At 40.3% G+C, this 19,534-nt stretch overlaps 1 pseudogene; it reads left to right on the plus strand.

Annotated features, from left to right (window-relative positions):
- The first annotated feature begins 10,491 nt into the window (after nucleotides 1-10,491).
- On the plus strand, nucleotides 10,492-17,741 carry LOC145877195 (uncharacterized; annotated as a pseudogene).
- Nucleotides 17,742-19,534: the final 1,793 nt, after the last annotated feature.

Genomic DNA, 19,534 nt, shown 5'->3' on the forward strand with positions numbered 1-19,534 from the left:
TCTATGAAAGCCAGTCTACATATGAAGAGGTCCCAATGAAGAGCAGTGGTTCTCAGTCCTGGGGACTCAGAGGGGCACATTTTTGTTTTTGCCTTCACACTGCACAGCTGATTCAAATGATCAACTCATTATCAAGCTTCAAGTGGTATTTATGTATTCATTTGTGATGCCATCCTTGATATGATTCTGTTATTGTCACATGCTACACATGTACATATGTGTGCCCATGCATCTATCAATCCAATGTTATCATGATTTGTTATCAGGGATATTATACTTTAGTAATCCACAATGACCTGGTGATGTAACAGTCTAATAATTACATTGTCTTCCATATTCCTACAGAGACCTTGTAACTGGAGATTCCTTCAAAACGATTGCCTACAGTTACCGTGTAGGGCACTGCAAGGTTGGGTGACCAGGGTCATCTGGGACTGCCTCCTGGAGGAATTCAGGTGTGTGAAGGCTACCTGTGTCCTGCGTAACTTCATGAGGATGGACACGAGGACCAGGAGGGGATCTGCAGCTCGCCGCCGTGTGCCAGAGGAGGAGTCTGCTGCTCTGCAGGATGTTTCAAGGATGGGGTCCAACAACGCAGCAAGAGAGGCAATCCGTGTGCAGGAGATCTTCACCTCCTACTTCTTCAAAGAGGGTGCTGTTCCCTGACAACACCACAGACTACACTATGCACAACCAAAGGCTCTTTTAAGAGCCATTCACATTGCAATAAGAGTATTCTTCCATTTACTGAGCTATGTCAACTGCAGTTATTCAATTCACAGTTTCTCTCCCTTTGATTTCTACTTCTCAGGTGAGGGTGCTGTGTAGGTAAGGGTGTGATGTCTGTACAAAAACAAAACAGGCTATTTTAAATCATCCATATTGAAAAAATGTAGAACAATTAGACACCCTATAACCCACACCTACACACTCATGTATCAATCTGATTGATGGATTGTGTTGTGCAGTAAGCAGGTTCAGGTGTATAACTGTGGCTCCTTCCACCTTCAAAGAATAGGCAAGAGGGCCAACCATGGAGAATAGTAAGACACTTCATTATTTCTATAACTACGCTGTATTGTTTGTCCTTGTTGGTCCGTTCATGTTTTTCAGCATAAAGTACTCTGCAGCCACTTAGTGTGGTGTGGACACCAGGTGAGGCCACACACAGATTCCTGTTGAACACTGTCGCTTTAACTACCTTATTTTCTCAATAACAGTCTCTCTCCTTCACTTCATCCCTCTCTCCCCTTCTCCCTAAATCCTCTAGGTTATATCAGCTGTGTCGGTGAACCCCTCCTGCATCTGAACTGGCTACATAGAGGGCACAGCATGATCAGAGGTGAGAGGTCACTTGGTCAGGTCAACAGGAAGTATTATTAAAGAGATGCTTTACATTGAAATACAGACAGAGATGCAGTAGTCCCAGAGTTAATGATCCCAGGTCAGTTTATATTATACAGGAAGTATTATTAAAGAGATGCTTTACATTGAAATACAGACAGAGATGCAGTAGTCCCAGAGTTAATGATCCAAGGTCAGTTTTCCATTTCACCTCCTGATTGATGACTAACAATTTTAAAATAAAAACACAAACACCATCTGTCTCTCGTCTGCAGGTATGTTTTGATGTGAGAGGATGCCAACCCCCAGTCCCATCATCACCACCTCACCTGCTTTTAAGAACCTTTGGGTCGACGAGAGACACTATTATGTAATTGTGATGAACTGAGAGAATATTTATGTAGCACTGTGATTCATTAATCATGTGCTGCCTTCCCTGCTCCTATGTGCTTACCTCTTTCCCTTTCTGTCTTTTACACCTCTCAACTGTACATGTTTCTGCATGATTCGTTATGACGTTATAATCCCTTACATTTGCTTCCATCCTAGTATTTCTGTCCTCCATCTTTGATCCAGTTCAGTTCTGTGTAGGGGTACCCCTCTCTCCTAGTATTTCTGTCCTCCATCTTTGATCCAGTTCAGTTCTGTGTAGGGGTACCCCTCTCTCCTAGTATTTCTGTCCGCCATCTTAGATCCAGTTCAGTTCTGTGTAGGGGTACCCCTCTCTCCTAGTATTTCTGTCCTCCATCTTAGATCCAGTTCAGTTCTGTGTAGGGGTACCCCTCTCTCCTAGTGTTTCTGTCCACCATCTTTGATCCAGTTCAGTTCTGTGTAGGGGTACCCCTCTCTCCTAATATTTCTGTCCGCCATCTTAGATCCAGTTCAGTTCTGTGTAGGGGTACCCCTCTCTCCTAGTATTTCTGTCCGCCATCTTTGATCCAGTTCAGTTCTGTGTAGGGGTACCCCTCTCTCCTAGTATTTCTGTCCACCATCTTTGATCCAGTTCAGTTCTGTGTAGGGGTACCCCTCTCTCCTAGTGTTTCTGTCCACCATCTTTGATCCAGTTCAGTTCTGTGTAGGGGTACCCCTCTCTCCTAGTATTTCTGTCCGCCATCTTTGATCCAGTTCAGTTCTGTGTAGGGGTACCCCTCTCTCCTAGTATTTCTGTCCGCCATCTTTGATCCAGTTCAGTTCTGTGTAGGGGTACCCCTCTCTCCTAGTATTTCTGTCCTCCATCTTTGATCCAGTTCAGTTCTGTGTAGGGGTACCCCTCTCTCCTAGTGTTTCTGTCCACCATCTTTGCTGAAGAAATTCTAACAGTCACTAGTGCAGCAGCAGCCTCCCCCGGTCCTAGTGCCGACTCGGTAAAAAGTTTAAGATGCGATGGAACGGTTGACGACAAAATATAAATCACAGAAAAAATATATTGACTGATATTGATTTATTTAGGGGGGGGGCTAATGAATATTTTAGGACCAGCGATGTCCCTTATTCCTACCCTTTAACTTTTGTCTGACAAAATAAACATTTTACTCAACTGCGTTACCCACTCCAGTCAGCAGATGGCGGTCTGGGAATTTAAGGCGATGCTGTTGGTGTGACGTATAATCTAGTGGACGAAACTCTTCTTTCAACAGCAGCAACAGTTAGTCAGACACCACGGTAGCTTGCTAGACAAAATAGCCGAACCGATAAAGCTCTTTAGACGCGTTAGTGTATATTAGCCACTGTGTTTTAAACCCACTTTTGTCGTCTAGTTAGTTATCCGATTTAATTTCATATTTACGGTGTTGTTGTTATTATTCAGCTAGCAGGCTGGTTAAGTTAGCATTAGCCTAGCTAGCTAACATTCCCAACCATGCGGTCACTGAGCTACTCTCCTCCTGCTAAAGAAGAGAATATCACAGTAAAACAAGAAGTAGAGGGTGAGGCCGTTACTGTGAAAGAAGAAAAATACGCGTTCAGAGTGAAAGAGGAGGAGGATGTTACAGTAAAAGAAGAGGAGGATGCAGTTTATGGAGTGAAAGAGGAAGAGGGGGAGATGACTGTTACATCGATAGAGGAGGAAACTGGACATCTGGGCCCGGTTTCCCAAACGCAACTTAAGGCGTCTAATGGTTCTAACGGTGAACTTAGCAATAAGATGGTTTTGAGAAACCGTTCCCTGATTAACACTAGTAAGTACTGTCTTAAAAACAGAGGCACAAACTCTGCAGTTGTTGAACTGATGTGTGGGGTTAAAGGGGAAATATGCAATAGCTACATCTATATTTAGACTTTTTAAATGATTTATTTATAGCCATTGATTGTTGAAGAATATAACACATGCCTCATGAGCTGAGTTCAACTGTTGTACCCCATCAGAACCCCAAATAAGCTTTTTTTACTCCAATGTCTAGAAACAATGTAAATCAACACTGTATAGCCTCAACATGGTTAAAACTATAATGTTGATATCATGGATGGTCAGTCCTTGCCTTCATAGGTCTGTCTATGAATTTGAGAGTAGTTACATTTCTCCAGCCCCATCATCATCTTATAACCAAACTAGTGGTGGAATGACAGATTTGTTATTGTATGAACTACAGAATGGTTGATAGATGTGTGGCTATTTTATAGCGATAACCTAGGATTTAAATAGCAAAACATTGTCAGCCCTGAGACTTGGTTTGGTAAACAGCTGAGGGATGGGGGAAGGAGAAGTGTAACCACTCTCAAATTCATAGAGAAAGCTATTGTAGAAACCGTAACCCAACACCTAGAGACCTCTTCAAGAAGTTCAGACATCTTGGCGTAACAGTTATAAGTTGTTGGCTTGACAGTTGCTGGACCCAAGTTTGAGTTCAGCCCAGGACTACCCCCTGAATTGACTACACTATAAATACAAGCACTGGCCATCCATAAGGTCAAAATTATTGTTTTAAACAAGATTTCAAGGCTATACAGTGCTTGTTTACAAACAGTGGCATTATACGAGCTTATGTTTTGGTTTCTGGTGGGGTAATAAAGTTGAAACATTTGAGGCATTTATAAGTTATATTCTTCATGAATCAATGGTTATATAGTAAATGGGTCTTTCTATAACTGCCAGTGTAGATTTCCTGTGGGGGTCAAATTGTTAGAGCTGTTGATAAGTCATTAGGTGTGTTAGAATACTCATACTAACCATACTATTTGTGATATTTTTAAATTTTTACTTTTTTTTTTACATTTCACCTTTATTTAACCAGGTAGGCTAGTTGAGAACAAGTTTTCATTTGCAACTGCGACCTGGCCAAGATAAAGCATAGCAATTCGACACATAGTTACACATAGAATAAACAAAACATGCAGTCAATAATACAGTAGAACAAAAGAAAACAAAAAGTCTATATACAGTGAGTGCAAATGAGGTAAGTTAAGGCAATAAACAGGCCATGGTGGCGAAGTAATTATAATATAGCAATTAAACACTGGAATGGTAGATGTGCAGAAGATGAATGTGCAAGTAGAGATACTGGGGTGCAAAGGAGCAAGATAAATAAATAAATACAGTATGGGGATGAGGTAGGTAGATAGATGGGCTGTTTACAGATGGGCTATGTACAGGTGCAGTGATCTGTGAGCTGCTCTGACAGCTGGTGCTTAAAGCTAGTGAGGGAGATATGAGTCTCCAGCTTCAGAGATTTTTGCAGTTCGTTCCAGTCAATGGCAGCAGAGAACTGGAAGGAAAGACGACCAAAGGAGGAATTGGCTTTGGGGGTGACCAGTGAGATATACCTGCTGGAGCGCGTGCTACAGGTGGGTGCTGCTATGGTAACCAGTGAGCGGAGATAAGGGGGGACTTTACCTAGCAGGGTCTTGTAGATGACCTGGAGCCAGTGGGTTTGGCAACGAGTATTAAGCGAAGGCCAGCCAACGAGAGCGTACAGGTCGCAGTGGTGGGTAGTATATGGGGCTTTGGTGACAAAACGGATGGCACTGTGATAGACTGCATCCAGTTTGTTGAGTAGAGTGTTGGAGGCTATTTTATAGATGACATCGCCGAAGTCGAGGATCGGTAGGATGGTCAGTTTTACGAGGGTGTGTTTGGCAGCGTGAGTGAAGGATGCTTTGTTGCGATATAGGACGCCGATTCTAGATTTAATTTTGGATTGGAGATGCTTAATGTGAGTCTGGAAGGAGAGTTTACAGTCTAACCAGACACCTAGGTATTTGTAGTTGTTCACGTATTCTAAGTCAGAGCCGTCCAGAGTAGTGATGCTGGACGGGCGGGCAGGTGCAGGCAGCGATCGGTTGAATAGCATGCATTTAGTTTTACTTGCGTTTTTTTTTACATAGATGGCAATAAAAGTTACTTTTAGATTTGTATAATTTTCATTTAGATAGAATGTAGATTAATCACAGGCAATGATTTTGAGATACTATTATAAATGAAATGAAACTGTTCCAGTAAAATGTACATATGAAAATCACAACTGGCACACAGATTGGTAGAAATGGTCAGATAACTTGCCACTCAGCTGATGTAAGAAGGGCTATATAAATACATTTGATTTGATGATGGAATATTTGATTATTTTGACTGCCAGAGCGAGTCTACCTCTGAAAATAACATACAGTCCTTGGACCTTGAGGAGTAACGGGGGCAGCAATCAGCAGTAGAAACAATATCAAAGCGTACTCCCTGCCCGTTTCAGTAAAAAGCTGAGGGATGGAGCTGGAGAAATGTAACCATCCATGATATCAACATTATAGTTTTAACCATGTTTTGAGGATATACAGTGTTTGTTTATATTTACTGACAAACATTGGAGTAAATAAAAGCTTATATTTTGGGTTCTGATGGGGTACGACAGTTGAACTAAGCTCATGAGGCATTTATAAGTGATTTCTTCAAGAAACAGATGGGTACATATCATTAATGTATAAGTCCCTAAATGGATGTAACAACTGCTGATGGCCCCTTTAAGAGAACATCTTGGGCTAATCTAATAGGAGATATTGAGGACTACAGTATTTCAGGCATTGTCATTGGATGCATTTGATCAATTGTTAACGTTTTGTTGATGGTCCACTCTTGATGTTCTACACGTTACAGTGAAGCTTCAGCCATTCCTACAGAACAACATTAAAGTGTAGAACCCCTTTACTGCATATTGGTTCCACGACTGCAGAGACGGTACTTACTGGTGTTAAACAGATCTCCAACCTCCTCTTCTTCCTCCAATGTAACAGTCATCTCCCCCTCCTCCTCTTTCACTCCAAAAACTGCCTCCTCTTTCTCTTCCTCCTCTTCTTTTACTGTAACATCCTCCTCCTCTTTCACTCTGAACGCGTCTTTCTCTTCTTTCACTTTAACGTCTTTCTCTTCTTCTTTCACGGTAACAGCCTCACCCGCTACTTGTTTTTGTATTGTAACATTCTTCTCTTCTTTCACTAGAGCTTCTTTCTCCGTCCAGCAGACCTCCTCTTTAACAGGAGGAGAGTAGCTTAGTGAACTCATGGTCGGGGATGTTAGCTAGCTAGCATTAGCGACTAGCCTAGTTCTAAGCTAACTTAGCAAACCAGCTAGCTGACAAACAACGTAAATATATAATTAAATGGGCCAACAAGTACATACGACAGAAGTGTGTTTAATACACAGCGACTAATATACACCAAAACAGTGTAAAGAGCGTGAATGTTGTAGCTATGTTTGCTAGAAAGCTACCGAGGTGTCTGACTAGTTGTTGTTGTTGAAGGAGCGTCCCGTCCACTAGATTCTACGTCACACTGGCAGCATCGCCTGAACCTAAAAGACGCACATCGCCATCTGCTGACTGGACTGGGCAACGCAGTTGAGGAACCAAACGTTTATTTTTCATTTATTTCATAAAATATTAATATTACATTAAGTCGTTCAAAGAGAAGCATGTGTTGATTGATTCGTTTTTAATGAGTGAGAATTTAATACAAACTTTACACCCACTACATATTTTCATTGAACCATACTTCTGACATGGATCATTTTGACCCCAGAGGCATATCTTTTATCATAGCCAAAATGTGGTTCATTCAATTATTCCAATTTTTAATGACTTTGTCAAACAACTTGTTTTTAATATATATAAATCATGGTTTAGTGTTTCTGTGTCAAAATTTACTTTTAATTCAAATCCTTTGGAGTCATTTTGACTCCAGCCAAAAGCACCTTTGTTAAATAGGACGTTTATTTCAAATCAAATCACATTTTATTGGTTACATCACGTGTTTAGCAGATGTTATTGTGGGTGTAGCGAAATGCTTGTCTTTCTAGCTGCGACAGTGCAGTAATATCTATCAAGTAATATCTAACTATTTCACAACATAGACCCAATACACACACATCTAAGTATTTGAATCTAGGTTTCTCTGTAGACATGATCCATCCCACCAGAGGGTGGAGGGGCTCCTGTATCAGTGGTTTTGACAGATAGACACCTGCAGACACACTGTATAGTGCGTGTACTCTCCATGTACTCTCCTAAGATTGGACTTTTCTATACCACGTATCACATGACTGTGTACAAAACTGCCAGTGGTAGAAAACACTCCCAGCGGTAGAAAACACTGCCAGAGGTAGAAAGCCCTGCCAGTGATATACAGAGCATTCGTTAAGTATTCCGACCCCTTCACTTTTTCAACATTTTGTTACGTTACAGCCTTATTCTAAAATTGTATAATTTTCCCCCCTCATCAATCTACACAAAATACCCCATAATGACAAACCAAAAACAGTTTGACATTTTTGCAAATTGATTAACTTAAGTATTCAGACCCTTTGCAATGAGACTCAAAATTGAGCTCAGATGCATCCTGATTCCATTGATCATCCTTGAGATGTTTCTACAACTTGATTGGAGTCGACTTGTGGTAAATTCAATTGATTAGACATGATTTGGAAAGGCACACACCTGTCTATATAAGGTCCCACAGTTTACAGTGCATGTCAGAGCAAAAGCCAAGCCATGAGGTCAAAGGAATTATCCATAGAGCTCTGAGACAGGATAGTGTCGAGGCACAGATCTGGGGAAAGGTAGCAAAAAATGTCTGCAGCATTGAAGGTCCCCAAGAACACAGTGGCCTCCATCATTCTTAAATGGAAGAAGTTTGGAACCACCAAGACTCTTCCTAGAGCTGGCTGCCTGGCCAAACTGAGCAATCGGGGGAGAAGGGCCTTGGTCAAGGAGGTGAACAAGAACCCGATGGTCACTCTGACAGAGCTCCAGTGTTCCTGCCAAGTTAGCAGCTACTCTTCCTGGGGTTTATTATGAATCCCCATTAGTTCCTGCCAAGTAAGGTCAGGGAGCTCCGCCCCTTTCAAGCAAAAGGTATAAATGATGGGTTATGAATTAACAGGTATAAATGATGGGTTATGAACAAACAGGTATAAATGATGGGTTATAAATTAACAGGTATAAATGATGGGTTATGAACTAACAGGTATAAATGATGGGTTATGAATTAACAGGTATAAATGATGGGTTATGAATTAACAGGTATAAATGATGGGTTATGAACTAACAGGTATAAATGATGGGTTATGAATTAACAGGTATAAATGATGGGTTATGAATTAACAGGTATAAATGATGGGTTATGAACTAACAGGTATAAATGATGGGTTATGAATTAACAGGTATAAATGATGGGTTATGAATGAACAGGTATAAATGATGGGTTATGAATTAACAGGTATAAATGATGGGTTATGAATTAACAGGTATAAATGATGGGTTATGAATTAACAGGTATAAATGATGGGTTATGAATTAACAGGTATAAATGATGGGTTATGAATTAACAGGTATAAATGATGGGTTATGAATTAACACATCCCCTGCGAGCCCAGGCATTTCAATACCTTCAGGATTTCTTACGGTCCATGTGCAATGTGTATGGTTACCTCTCTATCTCTTCTTTAACAAGCTCAACACCCTTTACACATGTATTGTACTGGAATTATCACATTGGCTGGCAGAAACATTTATTGGGCCATCAAAGCTGTCTCAGTGAGAGACTAGTTGATTATGGACTAACAGTCTAACAGTCTGAAGGTCACAACTCACGTTATTCTGGTTAAACAGAGAGAGACCAGTTGATTAAGGAGTGGGGATTTTTTGACAATTAGGAAATAATATGTCATGTTTTACTCGTACCTCAGCTAGCATTGTGAATGGTTAGGAAATAATATGTCATGTTTTACTCGTAGCTCAGCCAGCATTGTGAATGGTTAGGAAATAATATGTCATGTTTTACTCGTACCTCAGCCAGCATTGTGAACGGTTAGGAAATAATATGTCATGTTTTACTCGTACCTCAGCCAGCATTGTGAACGGTTAGGAAATAATATGTCATGTTTTACTCGTACCTCAGCCAGCATTGTGAACGGTTAGGAAATAATATGTCATGTTTTACTCGTACCTCAGCCAGCATTGTGAATGGTTAGGAAATAATATGTCATGTTTTACTCGTACCTCAGCCAGCATTGTGAATGGTTAGGAAATAATATGTCATGTTTTACTCGTACCTCAGCCAGTATTGTGAATGGTGTCTATAACTAGTGGTTTCCTCATTACCAGATAAACTACATCCATAACTAGTGGTCCATAACTAGTGGTTTCCTCATTCCAGATATACTACATCCGTAACTAGTGGTTTCCTCATTACCAGATATACTACATCCATAACTAGTGGTTTCCTCATGACCAGATATACTACATCCGTAACTAGTGGTTTCCTCATTACCAGATATACTACATCCATAACTAGTGGTTTCCTCATTACCAGATATACTATATCCATAACTAGTGGTTTCCTCATTACCAGATATACTACATCCATAACTAGTGGTTTCCTCATTAGCAGATATACTACATCCATAACAAGTGGTTTCCTCATTAGCAGGGAGGTGTTTCTGCAATCAAATTGCGTGTGCATTGCCCTCGTGCTGCAATTTTAGCAAACACAGAAAGGGGCCTATATTGGAGACCAAAAGTCGTCTGGCACACTGCTTAGAGTTTCAACAACATGAATAACTTATTTCTAGTTACTACTAATGTGAAAACAAGACAAAATATGATTGTTGCTAAGTTGACTGTCTTAATTGTCAAATAATTTAACAGACCTCAATTGTTGTAGAACTTCATGGGTATGATCTGGGCATCACCTTTTACCTCAAATAAACAGTGGATTTCTGCTGTTGTGGGCCTTTAACCATCTGTCTGACTTTGTTGTTCACACAGGAGAGAGGCGGGACAGTCGTGGATCCTCTGGGGAGCCTCAACAACATCGTGATGCTGACGAGGCAGAGAAGAGTCTCTCCAGATCAGAACTCCTCAAGAAACACCTGCAGAGACCCACAGGGAAGAGAACTTACTGCTGCTCTGACAGTGGGAAGAGATTCACCTCATCAGGCATTACAATTCATCAGAGAACACACACAGGAGAGAAACCTTATAGCTGTGATCAATGTGGGAAGAGTTTTATTACATCTAACATTCTGACTCAACACAAGATAACACACACAGGAGAGAAATCTTATAGCTGTGATCAATGTGGGAACAGTTTTGGTCGATCTGGAGAACTGACAGTGCACCAGAGAATACACACAGAGAGAAACCCTATAGCTGTGATCAATGTGGGAAGAGTTTTGCTGCATCTACCAATCTGACTCTACACCAGAGAAAACACACAGGAGAGAAATCTTATAGCTGTGGTCAATGTGGGAAGAGTTTTGTTCAATCTGGCCATCTGACATTACACCAGAGAACACACACAGGAGATAAACCTTATAGCTGTGATCAATGTGGAAAGAGTTTTGCTGCATCTAGCACTCTGACGCTACACCAGAGAACACACACAGGAGAGAAACCTTATAGCTGTGGTCAATGTGGAAAGAGTTTTGTTCAATCTGGCCATCTGACAGTGAACCAGAGAACACACACAGGAGAGAAACCATTTAGCTGTGATCAGTGTGGGAAGAGTTTTACTGAGTCTGGGGGTCTGACTAAACACCAGAGAACACACACAGGAGAGAATCCTCATAGCTGTGACCAGAGATAATTTGATAAAAGATCTCTGATCAAACATCAGAAAATACATACATGAAGGAGTTGTTTCATGATATCAATGAATTAATGTCACAATGTAGAATGTTTTAACATTGTAGTAGGAGTATTTTAATGATGTCCCAATGTAGAACCCTAAACGTTTGTCCCCTGTTCTATTGATTTCAGCATGATATGGATATTAGCCTCAGGGGGAAAATCCAGGCTCTGAAATGGAAGAGTTACTATTTATGTGATTTAACAAAAAGTGACTAACAAAAAAGTTGTTACACTTACCATGTTGGTGACCCACTGGAATCAAAATGCACCACTTCAAAATGTAGCTAGCTGTTTTCTACAAATTGTCCTCTAACCAGGGATGTACACATTATTCCCAGATTCCATGTGGTTTTTGAGCTGTTAGTTTTAACATGACGTGCAACCTCATCTCCCTTCTGTCACACAATTGATTTCAACATGATATCGATGAGTTATGACAAATAAGTGTTGTGTTCCTTTGTTTAGCGACCCCTACATTTAAATGCATCACTCCAAAATGTAGCTGACTGTCTTCTGCAGGTTGTCCTCTAACCAGTGAGGTAAAATATATCTCCCATTTCCATATGTTTATTTTTTAGTTGTGTTAGTTTCAACAGCACGTACAACCTGATTTTCTGCCTAATCGATATCAGTGATTTATTGCTACTTGTCAAAACAACAGCGTTTTTGGTGCTTGTGCAGTTTATAAGGTGCTTGTTTAAAGAAATACAAGTAATATGATTATTGTGGCAGATGTTTGTGTTGATAGTACATTTATGTTTAGGTTTTCAATATATCCCAAGCTGTTTCTGCGTATTGGTTATTGATTTGGACAGGTTAAAACTGTGTTTTGACATCGGGCTATCCCACCTAGTTAAATGTAATTGAAAAGACGTTGAAAAGAAGACTATGCCCGACATCCAATATATGTTCGGTTTTTGTTGAAAGTGAAAGTTGAGAAGATGTCGTTTTTTTTCAATGTACTTGCAGCCTATACACATGGACACAGTATAATAAATTGGTCTATAATCAATTTTATGAACAATCCTACATCACTCCAGTATTTATTGACAACATTCAAATGCTAATTGTCTTTATTCCACTACTGAAGAAGCATGACTCAAATCACCTCATATTTCAAACATTCAGCCTGACAAAAGATACATGTTTTATTATTCCATGCCTCACCATTAAGTTAATTATTGCCAATACATATTAACAAAGGGGTGTACATTTGGTCACAATTTATTTTGACTGCATGTTTTTCCGTATTGGAGATGAGTTTTGTTTGGACTCGTTCCAAGGGGATGAGAGTTCTAGAAGCTAGTGAGTTTTAGGAAGACGAGAGTTCTAGAAGCTAGTGAGTTTTAGGATTCTATAGAAAGAAAAAGGAGAAAAGATACTATTGTATATTATTATTTAGAAATACGTGTTTTTTTCTTGTTTTTAATTGTTGACATCCAGTAGACACCATGTTTATATTGGTGAAGGTGAAGCATTGTAGTTGATTATAATGTGAAATGGAAGTTGTTTTCTGTTGGTGGTGAGCAAATTTGTCCAAAAGAAATGTAGGATATATTTGTTGTCTTAAGGGGGAAGGTGTTACAGGCTTTGGTTTTTCCATTTATGGTTTGAGGTTGGACGTTAGCACGTCTAGCTCGTTAGCCCGTATAGCTCGTTAGCACGTCTAGCTCGTTAGCCCGTCTAGCTCGTTAGCAGGTATAGCTCGTTAGCAGGTATAGCTCGTTAGCAGGTATAGCTCGTAGCAGGTCTAGCTCGTTAGCAGGTCTAGCTCGTTAGCACGTATAGCTCGTTAGCAGGTATAGCTCGTAGCAGGTATAGCTCGTAGCACGTCTAGCTCGTTAGCCCGTCTAGCTCGTTAGCCCGTACAGCTCGTTAGCTCGTCTAGCTCGTTAGCCCGTCTAGCTCGTTAGCACGTAGGACGCACTGATTGGTGTCACCTCGTTAGTCAGTATGTGTTACACCTGTGCTGGCTTGTCCATCTCGTTAGTGGGAAGGTGTTTCACCTGAGCTGGTCCAGGGCCCAGCCAGCCATCTGTGAACTGAATGAAAACTAGAATCTGTGTTTACTAGGTAAGACCATTTATGATATAGTATAAGCTAGTAAGGTGCACCTGTAATTATTTTAAACATATACTTGATTTAAACCTGTAATAGTTAGTTAACGTTAGCTAGTTCATTATCACAAAAGTTAGAACTGCTCTAGATTGGAAACTTACGTTAATGAGAGTAAAGCCATGTTGGCTTTATGGAAACTTTTTTTAAACCTGTACTTATTCTAAACCTGTCATTATTTTAAACCTGTACCCCATTTTAGAAGTAATGAAAAATGTATGAGTTGCATTATCCTTGGAACTAACCATGACATAGAAATGTGAAAATATTCCTGCAGGTTAAAATATTGTTGAGTGGCAATACTGTGTTATCTCAAGAAGAACTAACCCATCTCAACATGACAGAAAGTAAGACAGGAGAACCTATTTCAACATGACAGAGAGTAAGACAGGAGAACCCATTTCAACATGACAGAGAGTAAGACAGGAGAACCTATTTCAACATGACAGAGAGTAAGACAGGAGAACCTATTTCAACATGACAGAGAGTAAGACAGGAGAACCTATTTCAACATGACAGAGAGTAAGACAGGAGTCCCTGACCTTATCTTCTCTCAAGAAGATGTCTGGTAGGCCCATTTAAATACCTTTTTTGGACATTTCAAGATAGCAGATGTTTGAGTTGGGTCTATTAACACAGCTGTGAGTTGTTATTTTTTTCATTTTTTCATTTTTGACAAAATGAGCACTCCTGGAAGTGACAGATTTTGACTCATATTGAGTGATGAGACTGAGTTATTTAAAAACACTTTTTCAACATTTCAAGATGGCAGTTAGTTCAGTTTGATCTTATTAAAGACAAATGAATCCACTGTGTCTGCCTTTCTACTGTGAAGACAGGTTCTACTGCCCCCTGCTGTCTGTTGATGGTACTACTACTAGACACAGCGGCAGAATAAATTAAACTAGACATTTGTTTTCATCTCAAAACCAGAGAGCAACCGCTGTCCGGTGAAGTCCACACAAAGCTATTGCATGTAACCAAACAGTTAGGTGACCTGCAGCACGGTCAAAGCAAAATATATGTTTCAGACGTTTTAGGGACGACAAAACGACTATTGCTTTAAAACGACACAGAGAGTTCAGCACCTACAGTTACGATCTGTCTTTAATTTTGACCTTTTTTAAAACCATAAACTTGGATTAGCACAGCTAACACAGCTAGCACAGCTAGCACAGCTAACACAGCTAGCACAGCTAACACAGCTAACACAGTTAGCACAGTTAGCACAGCTAGCACAGCTAACACAGCTAGCACAGCTAACACAGCTAGCACAGCTAACACAGCTAGCACAGCTAGCACAGCCAACACAATCAAAGGAAGCCAAATACTCACTGGCTTCCCTTGCCTTCAACGCTACGGGCAGCAACAATGTTATACTCTTTATGACCAGACAGCATCAGACAGGACTGAGACAGACTGTTTCACTGTCCAGACAGGACTGAGACAAACTGTTTCACTTATCAGACAGGACTGAGACAGACTGTTTCACTGACCAGACAGCATCAGACAGGACTGAGACTACCCCAAAGACAACGTGTGTGAAGCAAGAGCTTCCTGTGACAACCGGAAGTTGTTAAAAACAGCCTAGAGCTATTGTCATATGGCCACCTGCAGATAGTGAAAATTAAGCAACTCAACCTTGTGTCATTCAGTCAATTATTAAAGTAGAGACTTCTTATTCAGGATTCTGTTTATGTCTACCCCCAAGACAACGTGTGTTGAGTAAGAACTTCCTGTGACAACCAAAGACACTGTATACTGGATAAGCAATCACTTGAAAAACTACAAACCTCAGATTTCCTCACTTCCTGGTTGGATTTTTCTCCGGTTTTTGCCTGCCATATGAGTTCTGTTATACTCACAGACATCATTCAAACAGTTCTGGAAACTTCAGAGTGTTTTCTATCCAGATCTACTAATTATATGCATATCCTACATTCTGGGCCTGAGTAGCAGGCAGTTTACTATGGGCACGCTTTTCATCCGGACGTCAAAATACTGCCCCCTATCCCAAAGAAGTTAACTCTCCTCCAAACAAGCTTCAATGCCATACAACACTCCACCCGTGGCCTCCAACTGCTCTTTAAACGCTAGTAGAACTAACTTTAAGCATCAGCTATCTGATCAGCTTACCGATCGCTGCAGCTGTACACAGCCCATCTGTAAATAGCCCATCCAACTACCTAGCTCATCCCCATGTTTTTATTGACTTTTTTTGCTCTTTTGCACACCAGTATTTCTACTTGAACATCTATCACTCCAGTGTTAAATTGTAATTACTTCACTACTATGGTCTATTTATTGCCTTGCCTCCGTACTCCATTTGCACACACTGTATATAGATTTTTCTATTGTGTTATTGACTGTTCGTTTGTTTATCCCACGTGTAACTCTGTTGTTTGTGTCGCACTGCTTTGCTTTATCTTCACCAGGTCGCAGTTGTAAATGAGAACTTGTTCTCAACTGGCCTACCTGGTTAAATAAATAAATAAAATCTTAACTTTATTGACAACACCCAAATGGATACTTTTATTAACGTGGTTCTTCTATAATTACACATAATTCATAATACTGTAGCAAACATTATATTAAACAGGACATTCAAACAAGCCTTACAATTATAATCCAAAGTATTGTGAAATGCACTCATAAGCAACCTGGAAATGGAGGTTACTCCCCTGAGTTTAACCCCATTCACTTTCAGAATACATTGTGAAAAACTAAAATCTTTGCTCGCCATTTTTGCTCCAGGCAGATATAGTACATCCATAACAAGTGGTTTCCTCATTAGCTGGAGGAGTTTCTATAACCAAATTGCATGTGCATCGCACTCGTGCCGCAATTTTAGCAAACACAGAAAGGGGCCTATATTGGAGACCAAAAGTCGTCTGGCACACTGCTTAGAGTTTCAACAACATGAATAACGTATTTCTAGCCTACAATCATCTATGTTACTACTCATGTGAAAACAAGACAATATATGACTATTCTTGCTCATTTTAAGACAATTGTCAAATAATTTTTACATTCATTACAGACGTCAATTGTTGTCCAACATCATGGCTCCGCTGTTGGCATCACCTTTTACAGTGGATTACCGCTGTTGTGGGCCTTTAATCATCTGTCTGACTTTGTTGTTCACACAGGAGAGATACGGGACTATCGTGGATCCTCTGGGGAGCCTCAACAACCTCATGATGCTGAAGAGGCAGAGAAGAGTCTCTCCAGATCAGAACACCTCAAGCAACACCTGCAAAGACCCACAGGGAAGAGAACTCACTGCTGCTCTGACTGTGGGAAGAGATTCACCTCATCAGGCATTAAAATTCATCAGAGAATCCACACAGGAGAGAAACCTTATAGCTGTAGTCAATGTGGGAAGAGGTTTACTCAGTCAACCAGCCTGATATCACACCAGAGAATACACACAGGAGAGAAATCTTATAGCTGTGATCAATGTGGGAAGAGTTTTAGTCAGTCTCGCTATCTGACAGTGCACCAGAGAACACACACAGGAGAGAAATCTTATATCTGTGGTCAATGTGGGAAGAGTTTTACTACATCTGGCTCTCTGACTTCACACCAGAAAATACACACAGGAGAGAAACCATATAGCTGTCATCAATGTGGAAAAGGTTTTTGTCAATCTAGAGATCTGACAGTGCACCAGAGAACACACACAGGAGAGAAACCTTATAGCTGTGATCAATGTGGGAAGAGTTTTACTACATCTGGCTCTCTGACTTTACACAAGAGAACACACACAGGAGAGAAACCTTATAGCTGTAATCAATGTGGGAAAAGTTTTACTCGGTCAAGCAGCCTGATATACCACCAGAGAACACAAACAGGAGAGAAACCTTATATCTGTGCTCAATATGGGAAGAGGTTTGGTCGATCTGGGCAGAGGACTGTACACCAGAGAACACACACAGAAGAGAAACCTCATAGCTGTGCCCAGAGATAATCTGATAAAAGATCTCTGATCAAATATCAGAGAATACATACATGAAGGAGTTGTTTCATGATATAAATGAAATTAAATCTCACAATGTAGAATGTTTTAACATTGTAGTCGGAGATTTTTAATGATGTCACAATGTAGAACCCTAAACGTTTGTCCCCTGTTCTATTGATTTCAACATGATATGGATATTAGCCTCAGGGGGAAAATCCAGGCTCTGAAATGGAAGAGTTACTATTTATGTGATTTAATAAAAAGTGACTAACACAAATAGAGTTGTGTTACACTTACCATGTTGGTGACTCACTTCAATCACAATGCAACACTTCAAAATGTAGCCAGCTGTTTTCTACCAGTTGTCCTCTAACCAGTGATGTACACATTATTCCCAGATTCCATGTGGTTTTTGAGTTGTTACTTTTAACAGGAAGTGCAACCTCATCTCCCTCCTGTCGTACAATTGATTTCAACATGATATTAATGAGTGATGACAAATTAGTGTCGATCATTCCTTTGTGTAGCGACCCCTACATTTAAATGCATCACTCCAAAATGTAGCTGACTGTCTTCTGCAGGTTGTCCTCTAACCAGTGAGGTGAAATATATCTCCCATTTCCATGTGTTTTTTTAGTTGTGTTAGTTTCAACAGCACGTACAACCTGATTTCCCCCCTAATCGATATCAGTGATTTATTGCTACTTATCAAAACAACAGCGTTTCTGGTGCTTGTGCAGTTTATAAGGAGCTTGGTTTAAAAAATTACAAGTAATATGATTATTGTGGCAGATGTTTGTGTATATAGCACATGTTATGTTTAGTTTTTCAATATATCCCAAACTGTTTCTGCATATTGGTTATTGATGTAGACAAGTTAAAACTGGGTTTTGACATTGGGGATATCCCACCAAATATTTCATATTTACATTTCATGTAACATTTAGTAATGATAATTATTTATGCAACCAACTGACAATTTTTTGTGCAATTATATTGACATTGTTGCCCTGCTTTTAGAATATCAGGGTTCATTCTCACAAGGGTGGGTAGCCATAAAGATTTGTGTTTTGTGTTTAGCCAGTAGCAGTGCGTTACCATGGATCTTATTTTGACTGCACGTTTTTCCGTATTGGAGATGAGTTTGGTTTGGGCTCATTCCAAGGGGACCAGAGTTCTAGAAGCTAGTGAGTTTTAGGAAGAGGAGAGTTCTAGAAGCTAGTGAGTTTTAGGAAGAGGAGAGTTCTAGAAGCTAGTGAGTTTTAGGAAGAGGAGAGTTCTAGAAGCTAGTGAGTTTTAGGAAGATGAGAGTTCTAGAAGCTAGTGAGTTTTAGGAAGAGGAGAGTTCTAGAAGCTAGTGAGTTTTAGGAAGAGGAGAGTTCTAGAAGCTAGTGAGTTTTAGGAAGAGGAGAGTTCTAGAAGCTAGTGAGTTTTAGGAAGATGAGAGTTCTAGAAGCTAGTTAGTTTTAGGAAGAGGAGAGTTCTAGAAGCTAGTGAGTTTTAGGAAGAGGAGAGTTCTAGAAGCTAGTGAGTTTTAGGAAGATGAGAGTTCTAGAAGCTAGTGGGGGAAAAATGTTTTTTTCTTGTTTTTAATTGTTGACAGCCAGTAGACACCATGTTTATATTGGTGAAGGTGAAGCATTGTAGTTGATTATAATGTGAAATAGAAGTTGTTTTCTGTTGATGGTGAGCAAACTTTTAAGGTGTTAGTCTTTGGTTTTTCCATTTTGTGTTTTGAGGTTGGACTTTAGCACGTCTAGCTCGTTAGCACGTCTAGCTCGTTAGCTCGTTAGCACGTCTAGCTCGTTAGCACGTCTAGCTCGTTAGCTCGTTAGCACGTCTAGCTCGTTAGCACGTAGGACGCACTGATTGGTGTCACCTCGTTAGTCAGTATGTGTTACACCTGTGCTGGCTTGTCCATCTCGTTAGTGGGAAGGTGTTTCACCTGAGCTGGTCCAGGTTCTATTTAAGAGTGTCTGGCCCAGTGCTCCAGTTGTCTTGATAC

This window comes from Salmo salar, unplaced genomic scaffold, assembly GCF_965601325.2.
Source record: "Salmo salar unplaced genomic scaffold, fSalSal1 ptg000712l, whole genome shotgun sequence".
Classification (NCBI taxonomy): domain Eukaryota; kingdom Metazoa; phylum Chordata; class Actinopteri; order Salmoniformes; family Salmonidae; genus Salmo; species Salmo salar.